The sequence below is a fragment of the Euprymna scolopes genome, chromosome 19, assembly GCF_053919585.1.
Source record: "Euprymna scolopes isolate OS-2025 chromosome 19, ASM5391958v1, whole genome shotgun sequence".
Lineage (NCBI taxonomy): Eukaryota > Metazoa > Mollusca > Cephalopoda > Sepiida > Sepiolidae > Euprymna > Euprymna scolopes.
In genome coordinates this window covers 37,084,244-37,105,610 of record NC_136500.1, presented here as the reverse complement: position 1 = coordinate 37,105,610, position 21,367 = coordinate 37,084,244, and the positions used below count along the sequence as shown (strand labels likewise).

At 33.3% G+C, this 21,367-nt stretch overlaps 1 protein-coding gene across 1 annotated transcript in view; it reads left to right on the top strand.

Moving 5' to 3' along the window:
- The window catches only part of LOC145303534 (actin-related protein 3), a 403,282-nt gene that overhangs the window by 240,467 nt on the left and 141,448 nt on the right, over positions 1–21,367 (top strand). Inside the window, exons 2-3 of the mRNA XM_080144997.1 lie at positions 1,249–1,374; positions 20,025–20,055. The gene's annotated coding sequence lies outside the window, so the exon portion shown is untranslated. The remainder of the gene's footprint in view (positions 1–1,248; positions 1,375–20,024; positions 20,056–21,367) is intronic.

The following is a 21,367-nucleotide window of genomic DNA, read 5'->3' as shown; positions in this document are numbered from 1 at the left end:
TTTTCCAGCTATACCATACCTTTTATTAAGTACTTGTATACGTATGTATATGTACATATTAATATACATATTAATAAAAAGTAGTGTTTCGTTTTTGTCTTAAAACGGTTGAATTTAGAAACAACGTTTTCGTTCTTTTTCGAACGAGAAATAGCCGTTAAATTACAAATGAGCATCATATGGTTTCTCCTCATAACGTCTTATATCCTTTGAATTCTTATTCTCTCTTAGAATAAATAATATCGTTAGAATTCAAAAGATTAGATGGTTAAAGACGCGTTTCTCATTTTTATTTACTGTTTAATTTTTAATTTTTCGTTTGTATGTATATATGTACTGTGTGTATGTGCGTACTTATGTTTATATATTTAAGACTGACGTGGCACCTTCTCATTGGCTATACCTCCTTCTCCTCCTCCTCCTCCTCTACCTTCCTTCCTTTTCCATTCCCCTTTTCCCCGTGCATCCTCATACTTTCACTACACCGATGAAGACTGAAGGATCGGTCGAAAATAATGTACTTATAAAAAAAGTTTTAATTTTTTTTCATAATATTATTATTTTGTATTCCTGCACGTCACCAATAGAAAACGAATAAAGAAAAGTTATAAGCTTTTATACTTTTCGCATTCTTTTTTATTCATATATATATATATATATATATACACATAATGTGTATGACATTTAAATGAATAGGTGGATTAATTCTTAAATTATAAACTCTGAACTTATTTTTCTGAAGGTGGCCATAGAGATTTCTCCCATTAAATACGGAAAGTTCTGCCCAACTGAACATCATCCAAAATAAGGCTATTATTTATAATTTATTAATTAATAGATTCGTACTGTGTTGATTTTAATCCGAAGGAGGATAGACGAATTCTGCAAAGATGGAAACAGCTAGAGGCAATAGGCGATAAGATATGATATGATAATCGTTGTTTTATAAAGATGAACAATTTGCCTATTATAACAACAGAAATAATTCTATACATCAATTTTAATGTAAAATTTTGTTTTTGTCTTCCTAAAGACAATGCGTAAATGAAACCAAGTTTAATTTTGAGCAATGTGAATTGTACCTAAAAGATCCAGGTTTTTATAATCTGGTTTGACTTTGAGTCGGTGCAGCTATTTCTTTTAACATCTCTTGATTTTTTTTTATTTTTTCCTCTCTCTCTCTCTAATAAAAAAATAAAATAAAATCGTTATTCTCTCAATTCACTTTTTGTTTTCTTTTTATTGCAGATTCAACTCCGGGCATTTTCTTCACCGCTTCCTTTACTATGATGAGAAATGTACGACTAACACAGAAATTCAACAACAGTTGTTTATTACTAGTTGGCATTGCAACCAGGATGATCACCCGAAAATGTACGAGATTCTTTATTTAAATAAGCATAAGTCATTGATTCTTTACGAACCATTATATCTGTGTTAACCTCTTATATTCCATTTGGTCTACGTTCATCTATGTAATATTCTTGTTCCTTCCTTAATCCATAAAAGGCCAAATTCAACTTTTGAAAGCCAAATTCGCAAACTTTCACTTTAAAACATCTAGTCTAGCCGCCCTGGCCAAGAATATGAGTGATTTCCCTTTAAGGTAGCCTCGTTTTCGAATATCAAACTATATGATCATTGTTGTAATGATGTGAGAATGAAACTCATAATTTTGATCAGCAGTGGTTTTTCACTGAAGAACAAAGTCATTACAGGAAAAAGGGAACATTTGAAAGAAAAAAAAACATTGTCTGCCAAGAGATGCTTGACTGGAGGAGATTCCCTTAAAATGTGATTTTATTATTTGTATTGAACTATGTAGCACAATAATATTTTGAATATTTATTAGTACTTATTAATTTATCTCAGTTGGGTTGATTCTATATTGAAAATACAATGGACACTAATTTCATAGAAATGTTAATAAACGCGTGTTTGCATGTTATTAGTTTTTCTGTCCAAAAAATTAATTTTTTGTGCTATCCAGAGAAATATCAACTTTATCAAAATATATCTGTTGATTAAATATATTTTTCATTCTGTGAAATTTCCATGGGTCTTGCTAGGTTGTATAATTGCCTGTACAATATCAGATAAAGCATGAAAAAGAAAAAATAATATACAGCTTGTATAGAGAAAGTCTTTGAAGTCTCTTTTTATTATATATTAGCTGGGCATCGCTAATTAAGTGAGGCGATTGTTATACAAAATCTCGATGTTATGAAATAGGAAACATTCATAGGAAATGTTTTAATAACAAAGAGTAATGTTGGAAACTAAAACTATTAGTTTGAGATGTTTCGAATTTGAGATAATTGAATGTCAGCTAAATATGTATCAAGAACTTGAACTTGGTAAAATAGAATTTAGATCAAAACAGTGACCATGTTAGTGACCTGAGAGAAAAGGTCAGGAAATCAAACAAAGGAAGAGTTTGATTTATATACAGGTAGCTTAGAGAGTGAGACAGTCAATTGGAAAACAAACCAGTTAGCAGTTAGTCTGAGAGTTGGAGTTGAGTCATGTAAGCATTTGGCTGGAAAGACAGCGGGATGTACTCACCAAAAAGAAACGGCATGCACTCGGAGAACAAAAATAGCAACCATGAATAAATGTTAAATGTGTAGAATCTAATTTGGTTGTTTCAAGTTTTGGGAGGAAAAAATAGTTTGCATCTTCAGGAACACACCCAGAATGATATATCAATGTGTTGCGACTGCTAAGAGGTATGAGTTTTTTTTCTCTGGGTCAAATAGACAAAGATGCTAAAAAGTTCCATAAGGAACTGTTTGTAAACAGTTATATTCCCTGGGAACTGTATCTATATGTGTAATGTGTAAACAGTCGCACATACTAATGAGGAATAATATACACACTAAACGATTACACATATTGACACATACATACCTTCAACACACTAAAGACGATCATAGGCGAACATAAATAATTATGTATACACACGTTACGTAGACCAACAATACAACATATAGGTTTTGGTAGAATTATGTAACAATCTCTATGCCCAGGAGCCATTTTAATCTAGATGCAATGATGATGATGATCCTCTGTATTTAATCCTGTACAAATATAGGGCTCAAGGCCAAGGAAAGATGAGTACATTGATTTCCAGTCTCATACTATGCATGTGGAAGTTTTTTTTGTACTTCAAAAATTTCAGAAGCATTTCTTACCATAGTCAGCATAGGAAAAGCATTCCAAAGCAATGCCTAGAATATTTTATTCTACTTGAAAAGATCAGAGGGGATTACAAATTGCATTGTTATGATAACTGAACTAATGCATCTATAATCTGGTAGTTTCATCACTCTGTTAAAGTTATTGATGATATGAGAGTCTAAGAAAGCAATTCTTGTCATGAACGTGTGTTAGACGCAGAGATACGTCATTGAATTGCTTCATGCAAAAAAAAATTGAACCGATACATATTCACTAGCACCTGGTGAACATTTACAAAAGAAATGCGATTGATGTCTACGCATTTAGATGTGTTGACCAATTTTAGAGTGGCGACAGATGTTAATGACAAAGAGTGCTTTGGATTTTTACAACAAAGGTATCAAAATAGATTGGCAAAGTGCATTGAGAATGGTGATGACTATGTAGAAAAATAAATTCTGGAGCACAAATGATTGTTCGCTTTAATGATGTCATTCCATCTTTGTGACTCAACATTTTAATTTTTGAGTTACGAAATAGGAGGCATTACTTTTGGAATAACCTTCGGCGTTACGGGTAAAAACTGAAAGAAATACACAAGACTGATGGAAATGAGTAAAAATGAGATTTATTTTAACACGTTTGCTCTTTGCATGTAATCATATCAAAAACAAACATGGCCGGCCATCCTACAACAGCAGTGTGTAGCCTCATAAGTTCTCGTTCAAATCACATCCAAAGTCTTGAGTTGGAAGCCATGTTTAGTTTCAGAAGAGTTTCCAATGGGTCGTTATTCTATACAAGTCCTGCAGATGATAAATTCTCAATAGACAGCTGTTCTGTACAGGTTCCGGACTTTATAATTTTGCAGTTAAAGAGCAGAAGATCCTTCTCATGTTGACAGGAAGAAAACGTATGCAACGTTGCGAAAAAGGTTTTATTTTTATGGAGCAATTCTGGTTTTTAATTAGTTGATAGCAGAACGTGAATTAACTTGATTCGTCAGTTCGTCCCTAGCAGCAGTGTTTATAAATAAAATCTAATTGTGAGGAACCATACCCCATTAAAACCGACCGTGTATCATATTTTGCTTACGTGGGGAAGCAAATAAATACCTACCCTATTATGACTCAAAAATATTGCAACACAAAGGGACGTAAGCATGTTTTGATTTCACCAAAATATGTAAGGGTGTAAGGGAGATAACTAGACTTAACATAACTGGAAATTGATTCAAGGGGCGTGACTGAATTTATTGAGCGAATAATATGTATACTCCTATTAAATGGGTAATAATAAAACTGTATGTATCTCAAATTGGGAAACTGGCGATACATTAAATTCTTAATTTAATTTTAGATTGCATTTTCGCCACAGGTCAACTGCAGGCCATCTGAGATATCGCGTCCCCTTTTCCAGCAATGCAGCAGCATACAAAGAGCTGACATTTCAAACAGAGGTTTATGAAAAAAGAAGTCGTTTGATACCTTCCATCAACCTGGATGCGTACAAAGATATCGTTGTTGAGATCTCAACCCTTTCTCTGTACCTGGAGACAGATGTTGCTAATCAGAATTGCAACTTAAAAAAACATGATTATGACTACTAAAGATAGCATTGTCATTGCAAACATCTCTAGCTGAAGCTTCAGATCAATTATTGGATGCACATTTCTAATGCAGATAGGAGAGAAGTAAGAATTATGTGTGCTTGTTAAGATAAAGTTGACAGATTAATTCTTTAATAAAATATTGTTTTAAGCAAAAGCAATATAATTTACTTGTCATGCTGAAAATAGTAATATATTAAATCAAGTAGAAATGTATTTCTAGTTAAAAGTAATTTTTATGGAAAATTAGGTAAAATCACATTTTTCTTTGGTGTATAACATAAGGTGCAGTAGGAAGTTAAACGCAGGGGACATAACTCCAAAAGGAATATTTTAAATTTTTTTTTTTTTTTTTTTTTTTTTTTTTTTACAAAGGCATCACCACATTATCAAGGCCCAGAGGCCACTCAAGGATAAGGGTTAAAGAGTGTACAGTAGAAGTTGGTCAATATAGTAATCATTAGTAATGAAAATTTGGTAAATTTAATAACTTATATGGAACGGCTCATCAAGAACTTATTTACTTTAGACTTGAACAAAACCATATTGTAGTCAGCCGGAAAGCAGGAAAACGGAAGACAATTCCACAGGCGTGCAGTTCTAAGAAAGAAGCTTTGTTCATGGAATCTACGTTTAGGTTTAGGCACAGATAAAGAGTGGGGGAAATTATTGATAGTGTTTACAGCTAGACGAGTGTTTCTTGTGAAAGTTTGGCGAGGGGGGACCATAGATTGAAGCTCAGTCGAACATTTTCCATGAAAATAACGATACATCAGAGACAAACTCGCAACATCTCTTCTGTGAGATAGAGGTTGCAAGGAGGAGAAAAGGACATCTCCTACGAGGCTACGAAGTCTATTTTGAACTCTATCAAGGCAGGACAAGATCTTTCTAGCAGCTCCTGCCCAGATGTGGCAACAGTATTCCATCCTTGGACGTACCTGGCTCTTATATAGATAGAGAATAACATCAGCAGTGAGATATCTACTGGATCGATAGAAAGATCCCACCATTTTTCCAGCGGCCTTGGCAACAGATTTGATATACGTGTTCCATTTAAGATCAGGAGTAATGGTCAAGCCCAGAAGCTTGTCAAAACTTGAGGCCTCCTGAAGACGAGAGCCATTCATTTCAATTGATGACAAATGTGGATTAGAATGTTGATGATGTAAAGAGAGAAGCTTGGTTTTAGATGCATTAAAAGTAACCAGCCACTCCTTTCCCCATTGTACTACGTGCTCAAGATCAGAGGAGAGAGAATTGGAGAGAACTTGCTCGTTTACTGTCTTAGATGTGGTACCATAAATGGTAGTGTCGTCAGCATAAATGTCTACAAATGATGTAAGGATATGATTTGGAAGATCATTAATGTAGATCAGGAAAAGAGTTGGGCCCAGGATGGATCCCTGAGGGACACCGGCATTAATATTGTGAGCTTCTGATTTTTGCCCCTCAACTACTACTCTTATGAATCTATCAGAAAGAAATGATTTAATAATTGAGAAGACTTTTCCAGCTATACCATAGCTAGCGATCTTATGAAGTAAACCTTTATGCCATACCCTATCAAAGGCTTTAGATATGTCAAGAGCAATTGCCCTAGAAAGATTGCCACCGTCGAGAGATTTGCTAATCCTATGCGATATAACTGTAAGGACATCTGCTGTAGATCTAGCAGAACGGAAACCATATTGAGTGTCACTAAGAAGGTTATTTTTGTTGAGATGTTTGATTACTTCTGTATTTAATACAGATTCTAGCAACTTACTCATGACGCACAGGAGACTTATTGGCCTGTACTGAGAGGGGGATGAGCGATCACCTGAATTCTTAAATACAGGGCATACTGATGAGATTTTCCAGGGAGATGGGAAACTATTCTCCTTAAGACAACGTTTAAACAGTTTTGTAAGTATGGGCGCTAGTTCAGGTTGAAGTTTTTTGAGTACTATAATTGGAATACCATCAGGGCCAGTTGCTTTACTGGAATCAAGGTTTTTGATTAGTTTGGCAACATCACGTACAGATATACGTATATCACATAGCGTGTTTTCTGATACAAGAGGAAATATTGGGGGTTGGCGGTCTTGGTCGCAAAGGGTAGAATTAGCTGCAAAGTTCTTGACAAAGAGTTTGGCTTTGTCTGATGCTGACGAGATTACCTCAGATCCATTGATAATAGTTGGGATGGAGCACACGCTTCTGTTCAGGATTCTGTTTGCTATTTGCCAAAACTGGTGGGAACCAAGCCGCTGCTCAGCTACTTTGGACTTAACAGATTGAGCATACAACTCTCTTGCGTTCCTTATTACTTTCTTACAATGGTTGCTGGCAGTCCTGAAAACGGCTTTAGTTTCCATACATCTATTACGTTTGAAGCAGTGGAAAAAGTGATTTCTGTGCGCAATGGCAGCAGCACATTCTGGAGAGAACCATGGCTGGCTGTTAGGTTTTTGCTGAAACTTTTTAGAGGGTATGAAATGGTCAATACCTACAATTAACCATTCAGTTAGGTCTAATACTATAGAGGACACATCCTTTTTAAACATGGAATGCAGAGGTAGATCAGATATAAATGTACGGAAGCTATCCCAGTCAGCCTTAGTGTATCGATATACTGTACGATGAAGAGGTACGTCTGGGGACTTATTACATTTCATTTTTATCTTAATTGATACAACAGAGTGGTCGGAAGATCCAAGAGGCGACAGAACAGAAACTGAACATAGTTCAGGGCAAGTTGTGAGAAAAAGGTCTAGTAGGCTCGCATACTGGCCGTCATTATCGGGCACACGGGTAGGTTCCTGAACAATCTGAGTGAGGTCATAGGCAATGGAGAAATCATGACAGAACCTCCCCTCATCATCGGTCTTGTTTGAGTGGGTCAACCATTCGACGTTGTGAACATTGAAGTCTCCACATACGTGAATGTTAGCTGAAGGATAAGTAGAAAGGACTTGGTCAATTTTCTCAGATATGCTTTGAAAGATAGTAACTCCGCTGTTGTGGGGGCGATAGAGAGTAAATATAAATGCAGTAGTGTGAGCTAAAGCAACCCGGAAGCACATATAAGGTAAGTTAGGATCTTCCCTGGAGATGTCCCTCCCACATGGAAAGCTATCTTTAATATAGGCACATATTCCATGCCCATGGCGATCTTGGGGGTCAGATTTAGAAGTTAAGTTAGAGTATCCTGTAATTGCAAACTCATCAAGGGAAATAGCCTGTCCAATGCCAGTTTCACTTAAAAATAAAAGGTCTGGTTTAGTCTCCTGTAATTGGGTTTCAACCTCTGGAAGGTTAGAACGTAGACCCCTGATGTTGGAGAAGGAGACATGGTAGTAGGGGTCTACGTTGGAAGTTGGAGAACCGGGTTTAATCGTGTATTTTTTCTTGAAACTTGTCATGATGAAATTTTGGAATTTGTGGACTAGGTCGACAGATTTACTTAGAGCAGGACAGAGAGGGGAAACTAAGAGAGAAAAAGAAACGAAGAATTTTTTTTTTTTTTTTTTTTTTTTTTGTACCACATGATAAGGTAAAGCCGTAACAATTACCCACTAGTATGGCATCGAGAGGCCCCACCAGAAGCTACTGCATGGTCCAGATTCCATTCACCAAATGGCAATACAGCAGCCCCAGTACTTTGCACCTGCTGATAGGACAGCCTCCTTAGTGGTTAATCCAAGGTTCGGGTCCCTGACTATCAGGCGGATAACGTCAGCCCAGACAAAACGTTTACCTCCAGCACCCTTACTAGTGACATGGCTACAAGGATAGACATAGAAACAGAAAATTTCCACCAACTCTGCCAACTGTTCGCGCAAAAATACTGCCAACCTAGAAAACAGCTTTTTCTTCTCCCTTTGTCAGAAAAATCACTCATTTAAAAATGAGGACTGAGGGACAAATAAGAAGAAGCGAGAGTAACAGGAGCTGCCGATAACGCATCCACAATGCGTTTTCTACTCTCCATTAAAAAAAAAAAAAATAAAATAAAATAAAAAAATAACTATTAAGTATTGTACTTAATAAAAGTCCAACGGACCTGTTTAAGGGAAAGTATGGTGATAGATTCCCCTCCCACGAACTAAAAATGAGTACAATTAGGTAATCTATTTTTGCAATCAACTCGGTAGATAAATAAACATTTATGGACGAGAAAAAAAAAAAAAAAAAAAAAAAATTAAAGCTAGCATTTAATACAACAGAAATACATAAATTAAATACTGAAATAAAATGTAGTTATTAATATTTGAATCTTAAAATAAAAAGTGCGAATTAATAGAGAAAATCACTTATCACAACAACGCATTCCGTCTCCAAACTAGTGAAGAATTTAACTTTTAATAGCGTTCAGAAGATTTTTTTTTTTAAATTAACCGTTAAGAGAAAGCGTGATTTTATTCTGAACTTTAACTAATCACGTTTTAAGCAACTTATGATATAAAACAAAATCGGATGGGGGGGGGGTTCTTCTGAAGTTAGTTGGTGACGTTATAAGTAATTGCGAGATAAGATGGGAGCCAGAAATTAGGGGTGGGGGACTGAAAATGATAATATAATGGATTGATTATACAATATTTAAGATCAACTTGGTAGATAAACATTTATGGACGAGAAAAAAAAAAAAAAAAAAAAAAATTAAAGCTAGCATTTAATACAACAGAAATACATAAATTAAATACTGAAATAAAATGTAGTTATTAATATTTGAATCTTAAAATAAAAAGTGCGAATTAATAGAGAAAATCACTTATCACAACAACGCATTCCGTCTCCAAACTAGTGAAGAATTTAACTTTTAATAGCGTTCAGAAGATTTTTTTTTTTAAATTAACCGTTAAGAGAAAGCGTGATTTTATTCTGAACTTTAACTAATCACGTTTTAAGCAACTTATGATATAAAACAAAATCGGATGGGGGGGGGGTTCTTCTGAAGTTAGTTGGTGACGTTATAAGTAATTGCGAGATAAGATGGGAGCCAGAAATTAGGGGTGGGGGACTGAAAATGATAATATAATGGATTGATTATACAATATTTAAGATCAACTTGGTAGATAAACATTTATGGACGAGAAAAAAAAAAAAAAAAAAAAAAAAAAATTAAAGCTAGCATTTAATACAACAGAAATACATAAATTAAATACTGAAATAAAATGTAGTTATTAATATTTGAATCTTAAAATAAAAAGTGCGAATTAATAGAGAAAATCACTTATCACAACAACGCATTCCGTCTCCAAACTAGTGAAGAATTTAACTTTTAATAGCGTTCAGAAGATTTTTTTTTTTAAATTAACCGTTAAGAGAAAGCGTGATTTTATTCTGAACTTTAACTAATCACGTTTTAAGCAACTTATGATATAAAACAAAATCGGATGGGGGGGGGGGTTCTTCTGAAGTTAGTTGGTGACGTTATAAGTAATTGCGAGATAAGATGGGAGCCAGAAATTAGGGGTGGGGGACTGAAAATGATAATATAATGGATTGATTATACAATATTTAAGATCAACTTGGTAGATAAACATTTATGGACGAGAAAAAAAAAAAAAAAAAAAAAAAAAAATTAAAGCTAGCATTTAATACAACAGAAATACATAAATTAAATACTGAAATAAAATGTAGTTATTAATATTTGAATCTTAAAATAAAAAGTGCGAATTAATAGAGAAAATCACTTATCACAACAACGCATTCCGTCTCCAAACTAGTGAAGAATTTAACTTTTAATAGCGTTCAGAAGATTTTTTTTTTTAAATTAACCGTTAAGAGAAAGCGTGATTTTATTCTGAACTTTAACTAATCACGTTTTAAGCAACTTATGATATAAAACAAAATCGGATGGGGGGGGGGGGTTCTTCTGAAGTTAGTTGGTGACGTTATAAGTAATTGCGAGATAAGATGGGAGCCAGAAATTAGGGGTGGGGGACTGAAAATGATAATATAATGGATTGATTATACAATATTTAAGATCAACTTGGTAGATAAACATTTATGGACGAGAAAAAAAAAAAAAAAAAAAAAAAAATTATTTAATTAATTGCCATGACTGCAGTATTTGTTGTCTATAGTGATAGTTTTTGGGGTTTTTTTTTTTTTTTTTACTAAAAACACAGCTGTTCTACTCCTACTACTAAAGTTTGCAATTTTTGGATATATTACTATTTTCGACATGGCAATTAAGTATGTAATATTGATTTTGCTTAAATCGATATATTTAAAAAATCGATTTGTCGACTATAGCTTAACAAGCACTGAATTAGTGAATTATGTACAAAATTGGAGGTTTTTTTTTCAGAAAAAATGTAACTTTTTGAAGTTATCAAAATTCCCTGTGAGGTGGTGATTATTGTAGGATATGGAACGAATATGAAAATGAATTGAATACAAACTCTTCTGTATAGATCAACAAATAATTATATATTTACGACTGAAAAAAACTATTTATTAAGAAGTATTAATTAAAAGTCGCTGTACAATACAAAATGACAACTAGTTTACAATATAATATATATAACTCTGGTCTCAACCACTTTGAGGAAAGGGAGATAACTTTTGGGTAAAGAGTTTTTTTATGTTTTTTTTATGAATCAATTGGTTTCATCTAACACTTATATTGAGATTATACCACAGAATAAAGAATTGTTGAAGACTTCTGGGATGGTTAAGATAAAAAAAACAAATAGCTAATCATTTTAAATTTGTTCTTCAATCTTAAAGAGGGTCTTATGAATCACCTTAATGTGCATCCAGTTATAATGCCCTAATTTGGGAGCTATGCGGAGTGTTGAGTCACCCCTTAATTATCATTACTCCTGAGTCCACTTTGATCTGGAGTGGTAGTATGCCAGGATCCTATCTAAAGCCTAAATAGAAGTTTTGGTCTTCTCCCAATTTACATAATTCTTTGTGTTCAATATTTTCTTAACATTACGGTTAAATACGTTGTACTTGTACACATTTTTTTTTTTTTTTTTTTATAAATACAGAGGAAATTGTGGACAAGCACCAAAATTTTTTTTTTCCGGGCACAATGCTAAACTGCTTCATACTATCTTTTGCAAAGTCTCTCCCCTCCTTCCCCTAGAACCCAGCTCACCACCCGGAAAAATTTGGTTCTTCGTTATTGTAGAGAAATCCAACAGCTAAAAAATATGAGTTCTCATTAAAAACAATTATTGTTTTTGTAAATTTCAACAATGTTATCTAACTAATTGTAATATCACAATTAGTTAAACATTTCTGAAATATTACATGAAATATGTATTTCCATGATTCAATGGAAAAATGATTTTGCCAGGTTTTTGTCACGTGTGATGTAAACACAGGGGAAATAACTCGGTTTGAATTAATCCAAGTTTTTGACTGTTTTCAAAAATGAACTACTTCTGCTAATATATGCCTTCAGTAATTATATGAGCTAAAATGACTAATTTCTTTAATAATTAATTTTCTAATTTATCGTTTTTCATAATTTTTTAATGTTTCCGTTACTGTGAGATGACAATTCAGTAGATACAATTAGTTCCCCTTAAAATTCGATATTTCAATTTTTGGAATTTGATACAATAATGAAGAAAAACCCCCAAAATTACTTTTTCTACTGTTTTTTTGCTTTTTTGCTTGTCCAATTTCACAACCCTCCAATGCTACCAGATCAGGCTGTCTGAGAATACTTGCTTCCTGGCCTAAAATGTACCAAATGTTGATTTTTTTTTTTTTTTCTTCCCTTTTCAAAACTCTATCATATTTTTGTGAAATTAAAATGAAAATAATTTTTTCTACAAAACATTCAAACGCAATACCATGAATAAATATTTGAAGGTATCTTTTTCTGTAATTACTGGATTTGACATTAAATAACTTGGAAAGAGTTGATATGCCATAAAACATACTCCCAAATTGATTTAGTAATTGGGGAGTATGGAGTAGCTCCTTTTTTTTACAAGTACTCCTAGACCCATCTATGTGTTAGTTGATATATTATGTTTACAAAACATATTCCTCCAAAACAAATTAATCTATAAACCAACTTCTATGCACATTCAAAATGACCCAACAATCTATATATATCTATATATTATTTTAAATTTCTTTATATTATTCATCTTTTACATTTATATCAAATACATATCGATGATAAATATTTCTCATATGTTTTATCTGTTATATTACAAAATCAAGCGTATGGAAGCAAATAGTGACATAATATGGCGACGGGGTGGCGGTAGGAATGCTGGTCGGGTGTTGAATGAACTCTGCGACAATATAAGTTATTGTCAGGCTGAGGTGAAGGGCGGTGATAACAGGAACATGGCTTGTGTGTTCTGGCGTCTGGAATACATGTGCGGTGATGGCGATGACAGAAATGTGGCTTAGTGTTCAGGTGTCTGGGGTGCGGCGATGGCGGGAGAGGAGTGATCCTAAAAGCAGGTGTCGCTGTGGCGAGTTGGTGACAGTGGCTCCTGTTATTGGTGAGACACTCCTCGCTGTCTGGTGGGCTGTGGTGATCTAGCAGCGGAAGTGGGGTAGTCTTCAAGGCTTTCTGTCCAGTATCACGAGTGAGATGGTGGCGGTAATGTAGTAGTAATCTTAATAGCTGGTGTCGCTGTCGAGGGATAAACTGCTGATGGATGGTAACAGTGGTGTTCACAGCGTGACATGCAGGGCCCTTTTACCCGCTTGTCGAAAAACCTGTCATTTTTATACTTGCGATGCGGACATAGTTATAGACAAAAGATGGGTTTTATCGTTGGTCAGCGTTTTTGCATTTTATTTGTTTATTTTTTGTGTTTTAATATGTTGTAGGGAGTCGTCTATTTGGTGTTTGTTTATGTTTTATATCGATTTTAAGCTAAGAAAGTTGTGAATGTGTTCTAGTAGGTGTTGTACTGTTGCATTGTTTTGTAAAATAATTATTTGTGTTTATATAGTGCCAGAGTTGCATCTGCTGTGATATTTGTGTTTTGTATTTAGATTTTTCTTTTGATGTGCGGCTTCCTCTGGCGGTTAGTGAGGTGCGAGTTATCCCGTTGATGTGTGTGTACATAAAAAAAAATGTCATGTGTATTTAGTGTGTTCAATTATGTTGTATCGACGAACGGGCTTTGTCTCAGCGTCGCCATTATCACTGCCGCTGCTCCTGCTAGTTTCTGGTTTATTCATAGAAATAACATATATCTCCTCTTTGGTTTTCATTGCAATTGTGTTAAAAATGAAGACAGTATTTCTTCATGATTTTGAACCATGTGAACATTCTGTAATTTTGAAGAAAAATGTCAATGATTATTCAATTCATTACCATGTATTATACATCAATATTAAACTTTGATTAAAGATTTCTATGATTAGCAAAAGATGTGAAGTACCTTAGCAATTTGTCTATAGTGATAGTTTTTTTTTTACTAAAAACACAGTTGTTCTACCCCATAAAAGTTTGCAATTTTTTAATATATTGCTCTTTTCGACATGACAGTTAAGTACGTAATATTGATTTTGCTTAAATCGATATATTTAAAAAATCGATTTGTCGACTATAGCTTAACAAGCACTGAATTAGTGAATTATGTACAAAATTGGAGTTTTTCAGAAAAAATGTAACTTTTAAAGTTATCAAAATTCCCTGTGAGGTGGTGATTAGGATATGGAACGCATATGAAAATGAATTGAATACAAACTCTTCTGTATAGATCAACAAATAATTATTATATATTTACGACTGAAAATTTATTAAGAAGTATTAATTAAAAGTCGCTGTACAATACAAAATGGCAACTAGTTTAAAAGCTCTATATCATCAGGAGAAACGTGATCAATTCTAATTCTGAATAAGCAACTCTTCAAGTGAGTAGTACCACCTTTCTGGCATTGATTATCCATTCATCATATTTAAAATGCAAACAGAGTGAAAGATTTGATATTGTGAACTTCAATTGAGCTTCAGAAATATTGATAAATACCTCATCACCTTTGAAGGGTGATAATTGTAGCAGGTCACCAAAAATAATATTTTGTGAACCAAACATCCTTTATCTCTATGTCTACTGCCAAATATTTCTGATACCCTTAGATATACATGCAACAGTGTCATATTTGACACTATTGAGATCTTATCAATTATAAAACATTGTACATATTGCAGAAATGCTTGGAATTTTTGCAGCTTGGCACTTGGTAAAGATAAATCTCATTTTACCATTGTTATATTCTATGTATTGTGGGCGAAAAATGCGTATGGTTGCAAAACAAGAATACGATAGTTGCAAAAACGAGAATATGATAACTGAGTAGATTGAAATATATTTATTTACCACAAATCAGATGAGGTATTGTTGAATCCTTTCCGGCATCTATAATAGCCACAGTAAAGTCTTGTTAAGTTCTAAGGGTCGTCTAGAGGCGAGTGGAGGGTTTAGAGATGGCGCGTCTGTTATGACGTGATTGTTCCGTGACGTGGGGTATAGGCGCGGCTTGTCTAATTGTGACGTTGTGTAGATGACGCGTGATACGGCAACTATCGAATGAACACAAAAACACACCTTTCACTTGTGAATGGAAGATCCCGCAGCGGCTGTGATATTTTTTCTGTCCGGCCACGTGTTGCCTTTTTTTCACTAGTTCCTTTCTTTTTTTCTTTTTCTCGGAAGTGCTGCCCGGACTACCCCGCAGATGTTCAAAATCCCCTTTTCTCCGCACTCTATATGACGAAAACTTCCGTTTCTCGCATCAGAGCAAGATCTTGTCTTGTAACACCATGGTGTTCTATTGACAGACTAAGAGCACTATGCAATGTCATTCCAGAAATTCCTGCTGCACTTATCTGTTGGGCCGGTAAGCAAAATTTTGCATAATAGTTCCTTTGATTTGATATGAGCTCAAGACATGATAGTTTTTAAGTAGGTTGTACCTGTGCCTCCATAACCTGAGACATATAGAAGAAGTGGCTGAAATGAGTCATATATGCATGTTCTTGTTACATGGTTCAAGGAATGCTCTGTGACTGATGTAATTGTTTTATATATTCGAAGTTGGGCACAATTCAAATTCCCAACAAGTTCATCTAGGTCATCTTTTGATGAAACATGACCTTGATGTAATGGATCAAATTATGAATAGTTTTGAAGCAATAAGTAAGTTTCTTCTTCATTTTCTTCACTATCAACACCTTCTTTATCAATTTTTTTAGTTTCCCTAAAAGGTTCCTGGTCTTTTTGTTTTACTTTTATATTTTTCCTTTTTTTTTTTTCATTATAATTTTTCATCTTATATATGTTTCTCTCTTTTGCATCACAATCTTTATTTTTATAGCCTTTCATTGTATTTAAAGAGCTGATAGCTTCGTTAAATGTTTCCTCATATGTTGTGCAATTTCCTAGTAATTCTGTCTCAATTCTCCAAGGTTTATAGAGCATTAGTAAAGAGAAATAATTTTGAGAATGTGTTCTAGGATCAAACTCATAATAAATCAAGACTTTCTCTCTCTCTCTCTCTCTCTCTCTCTCTCTCTCTCTCTCTCTCTCTCTTTCATAAAATAATTTTCTTTTAGCTCAATAAGATGGTCTTATCTTCATTTTTGGGTTTATGCCCTATCATACAATAAACCTTTAATGATCTCTCTTCAAAATCATCTGGTCTATTTGGATAATGTATCTTTATGAAAAATATCTGTATTTTCTAAACTGTCTGATTTTGAATCTTTTAGATGCTTCATTACTCTTATTATTCTCTTATTTGGAAAAAAAACTGTTGATATGAATTGAACTGCATCTGAACAGTTATAGAGAGTTTCAATAAACCATCTATCACATGCTTCATATGCCTCTGTCTCCTTTGAGTTCAAAGATTGATAAGCAAATTTCCAAAGGGTAGATATATGTTTATCAAGTCTCAAATCAGAATTGCTAAGATTGGAATTGTCAGCTTTTATCATATATTTAGTAATGTAGTCTGTTAGGGCATTATCATATATTTAGTAATGTAGTCTGTTAGGGGACTTGTGAATTGAATATCCATATTTCCTATACATAGAATTAATAGCAAGGCTTTGTAATCATTTATCATTTTCTCAATCTCTTGTCTGGGAAGATGGTCAAGCCTTTTTTTTTCTTCAAATTGGAGCTCATCCAAGCAAGTATAGATTCAAGTACATTTAGTAAGATAATGACTAGTGTAATTAATGTGAGAAATCCAAACCTGCATTTTTAGTGAATTTTCCATGATTTTGATTTTACTGGCGTTTGGCAATAACTACCATGGCCATGCTTTTGATACTTCATCACGATGTTTTGCAATCTCAGGTTTTCACTTTGGAAAGGAAGTCTGCATGTTATATATTTATTTATGAAGTCCATAACTTTTTCATTAGAATCTATGCCAATGATAGGAGCTTTATAAATCCAAAAGACACTCTGGAAATGAGGTGTGTGTGTGTGATGAATGGTACTCTATTCTGTAAAAATAATGGGTCACTTCACCTAGAACAACACTGTTTAAGATACACTGATAAATAGATCTGAATCTTTGATGTATGAATGTTGTCAACATAGGATCCAATGTACTAAGTGATATGATTGGTATGTCAAACCTTATAACGAAATCAGGATTTTGCTTTATCAAATACGCTTGCAAGTCTGTCCACTCATATTTAGCTGAACAGAATGTAAAAAAAAAAAAAAAAGTAGCAGGACCATTAGTTTCATATAAGCATTTGTTGAGATCTAAGGGCATTCCAATAACTGGAAGAATTAGGAATTTTTGAAACTACCCTGTTCACACTTTTGTTTCAGTATTCATACATTTCCATCTTTCAACATTTTAACACCCAAACATTTTTCCATTGAAATATTTGACATTTTTCAACGTGTAATAAACTCCTTGATTTAAGAGCCTTTTCTCGGCTACCTGGAGTAAATAAAATATGTACTGTATATTTCTTCTTATCCCAAACATAAAGTAAAAAAAACATTTTTTTTTTATTTATTTTTTTTTTTTTCTTTCAAAACATCTTTGGTTGTAAATAAACTTCTGGTACTGTTTTGACCAGCCTTACCAAAAGGATAAATATTTGAAAATCTTTGTTTATCAATATTCCTTTCTTTGTAATGTAAAGGCTTAGGAGTGAATATGTAAGAATTCATAAAAGTTTTCAATATCCATGATTGAAACGTCTTTTAGGTCCATATCAACAACAGAAAAATGTTCCAGCATGGTGGATTTCCAAAGAACTTAGTTATTGAATAATTTTTGGGGGGTCAGTTTCATCTTCTGTAGTATCTGAAACCTCAGGTCCATTATCAACTTCATTGATCACTGTATTTTCACTTGGAGATTGTTGTTTATCCCCTTCTGAGTTTCATTGCATTGTGATTTATCAGCAGTATTATTTACATTTTTGACAACATCAGGATCAAAAGGATGTGGAGATGATATATTTTTACTATTTTTACTATATGAATTTGAATGTGTTTGTTCATTGCAAATTAAATCTCTGCTCTTGGTGGGAGATTAATCTATTATATAAAGAGCAAAATGGGCGCGATCATTTGTGTATGTTCACAAAAGTCATTGGGGGGGGGGCACTCTTGACCACATTACTTTTTTTTTTTTTTTTATAGAACTTTCTTTATACTCCCTAGATGATAATATCTACGATTTGTGAACGGATGTCGTCTCTACATTTATTTTGATCGACTTTAATAAAATTCCCTCTATTCCGTCCTTTCGCATGTTTGTTTGTCTTTTTTTTATAAAAACGAAACTTATCAGAGTGAAATAGGCCACTTGGCTTTCCAGACCGGACCTCCAGAAACGCAATTAGCTTTGACGAATCTCTGGGAAACCCTTCATATCAAATAATTGCTATTCATTTGAAGAGCTCCCCCCTTGGGGGGGGGGCTGGTTTTTCCCAACACTGTGGGGAAGCTAAATACAGCAGAAACTGGCCTGCAGCCAACCTTCATTTCTGCACCTACGTGATTCTTAACTTATTCACTTCAAGTCAATTTTTTGATTAACATTGATAAATTTGAATGCTTTTCACTTCCTCTTGCGTCTTAGCTTAGCGGTAAGATCTCAGCTTTTCTTTCACTTTCTTTTCTGTCTTCGCATCATGGGTTTGAGCCTGCCTGCCTACTAAAACTTTTTTTTCCAAATACCTGGGCAATGCTGGGCACCCCTGCTAGCTTATTATATAAAGGGCAAAATTGGCACGAGCATTTGTGTATGTCCACAAAAGGCTTTTTGGGTGGGGGTTTTCACGTCTGTTAGATTCCTCGAGAAGTTTTTGTATACTTCCCAAATCATAATACTTCAGATGCGCAAATGGACATCGTCTTTTTTTTTATTTTATTTATTTTTTTTTTTCATCGAATCGTTGTGTTGCCTTGTTTGCATGGGTAGTATCTGTTCTGTAATTGGTTCTTGGTCAATGTAGAGGAAACTCTTCATATTGATACAATCACTATTTATTTGGATACTGCCAGAATGCCCCTTTTTGGAGGTATTGGTTTTCTCCCACATTAAAAAGGACCTTGCTTTCGTGGAAGGTTTAAAATTAATGCCATCTTTTTTGTTTTTGATTGACTGCATTAAATTTGAACGCTTTAGACTTTCGGTCGTGTAATGGAGTTACTACCACTTTTTTATTTATTTTTTATTTTTTTAATTTTTTTTTTGCTAAACACACCTCCAAACACCCGACAACGCCAGGCTAGTATTTTTATAAAATGGATTGTTGTTTTTCAGTCACACTAAAGTCTCATATGATTGATGGTCACAATATTTCTTAATAGAAATTCATTAGTAATTACTTTATGAGTTAAAATATACTTTATAGGTACATTTGGAAATACAATCTCTACACACGATTGATCTACTTTTGACTGTAGTGGAAGTGGGATTTGTATACAATTCCCTTTCAATGCTGACAGTCTAAAATTCTTAGGCACATTTTTCCCAACACCCCCAGTCTGATGACTGGTTTAAACACCTTAACTTTAGAAATGTTGGAGTTAAACATATTTCAATTGGTATATTTTCTGGGGCCATATTGTTCAACTTTGACCTTGGTTGTTTTATTTATATTCAAAAGTTTAAAGTAATAGTCACGGATATTGATCTTTTCTTTGTCAATGAATATTGATATTGAGAATATCCTTCAAACGTTTCCATACTTTATTTTTGATATTTATCAAACTATTAATTGGAATGTAAATTTTTTTTCTTATGCTTCCAGATAATACCACATGATTGTCAAACAACATCAGGTAAATCAAGGCAACTAGCTTTATATATTAGAATACATTTTTATTTTTTTCATTTTATTATTGACTTTCTAAAGATGGACTATCACCTGCATTATAAACTGCTTTGGTACAACAGATACTCCACATCACCTAAAACAACTGCCACAGCAAGATCATGTACAAATTTTTGAGCATTGTTCAGTCAACATTTTCTGCAATTTCTATAATGAATCCATTATTCAAAGTAAAGCCAAAATACCAGAACATTTTTCTTCATACTATATTTTTGGATGATTTCTTTTATCACATGGATGAATAAATATATATATATATATATATATATATATATATATATATATATATATATATATATATATATATATATATATATATATATATATTATAGTTATTTTGGAGTGGAGTTTGAAGCTCATGTTCTATAATTATAAAAAAATATTTATAAACTGATACATTTAATAAACAGATCCACCGGACCTATATATAAAAAAAAAAATCTTTTACCGAACTCATTATATAAACAAAGAAAATTGGTCCAGGAAAATCCCTACTTTGGACCATTACATTGTGATGTGGATTACTCAAAATACAGTTTGGATCATTTTACAACACTGCTATCAAAGACATTCACTTTGGATTTTGCCATGCAATTTAGATGTGAATTTTTATATCCTTTTCATTAACTTCCCTTACTCTATGACATTTAAATACTCAAACAATTTTTAATTGTGATTTTCCATGTCTCACTGACTTTAGCAAATAAGGTGTAAACCATTATAACTATTTGCTAATATTTTCTCCTCTGAAGAGATAGTACACATCGAAATTCTATAGAATAAGAAGTTATGATATTTCAAATGTATTCTTTATCTTACATAGAATAATAAAAATCTTTTGATTTGAAATTTAAACATTTCACGTTATAAATTTTTAAATTCATTGAATGACTAAAATTTGAGATGTATATATATATATCAATGAAATCAAAGGGATGTAGTGTTTACCTGATATTCGCAATGGTAAACATCAAACTAATATGAATAACAGTATTTATATATAGAAAATTTAATCCCCACCGAATTTAAAAAGCTCAATATGCAATAGAGAGTACAGCTTATTATAAGAGAAAGAAAATTAAAACTGTAAGTTGAACTTTACAATCAAAATGTATTGTTTGACTGAATACTCCAAAAAAACAATTTACAACGTCCTTATCCTGTGGAGTTTCAAAGAATGCTATTCTTCTTATCAGAGGACATAAAGAAATCAGCAAATTATATTTGTAGCAATGCTAGAATTTGCTAATTAAGGCATT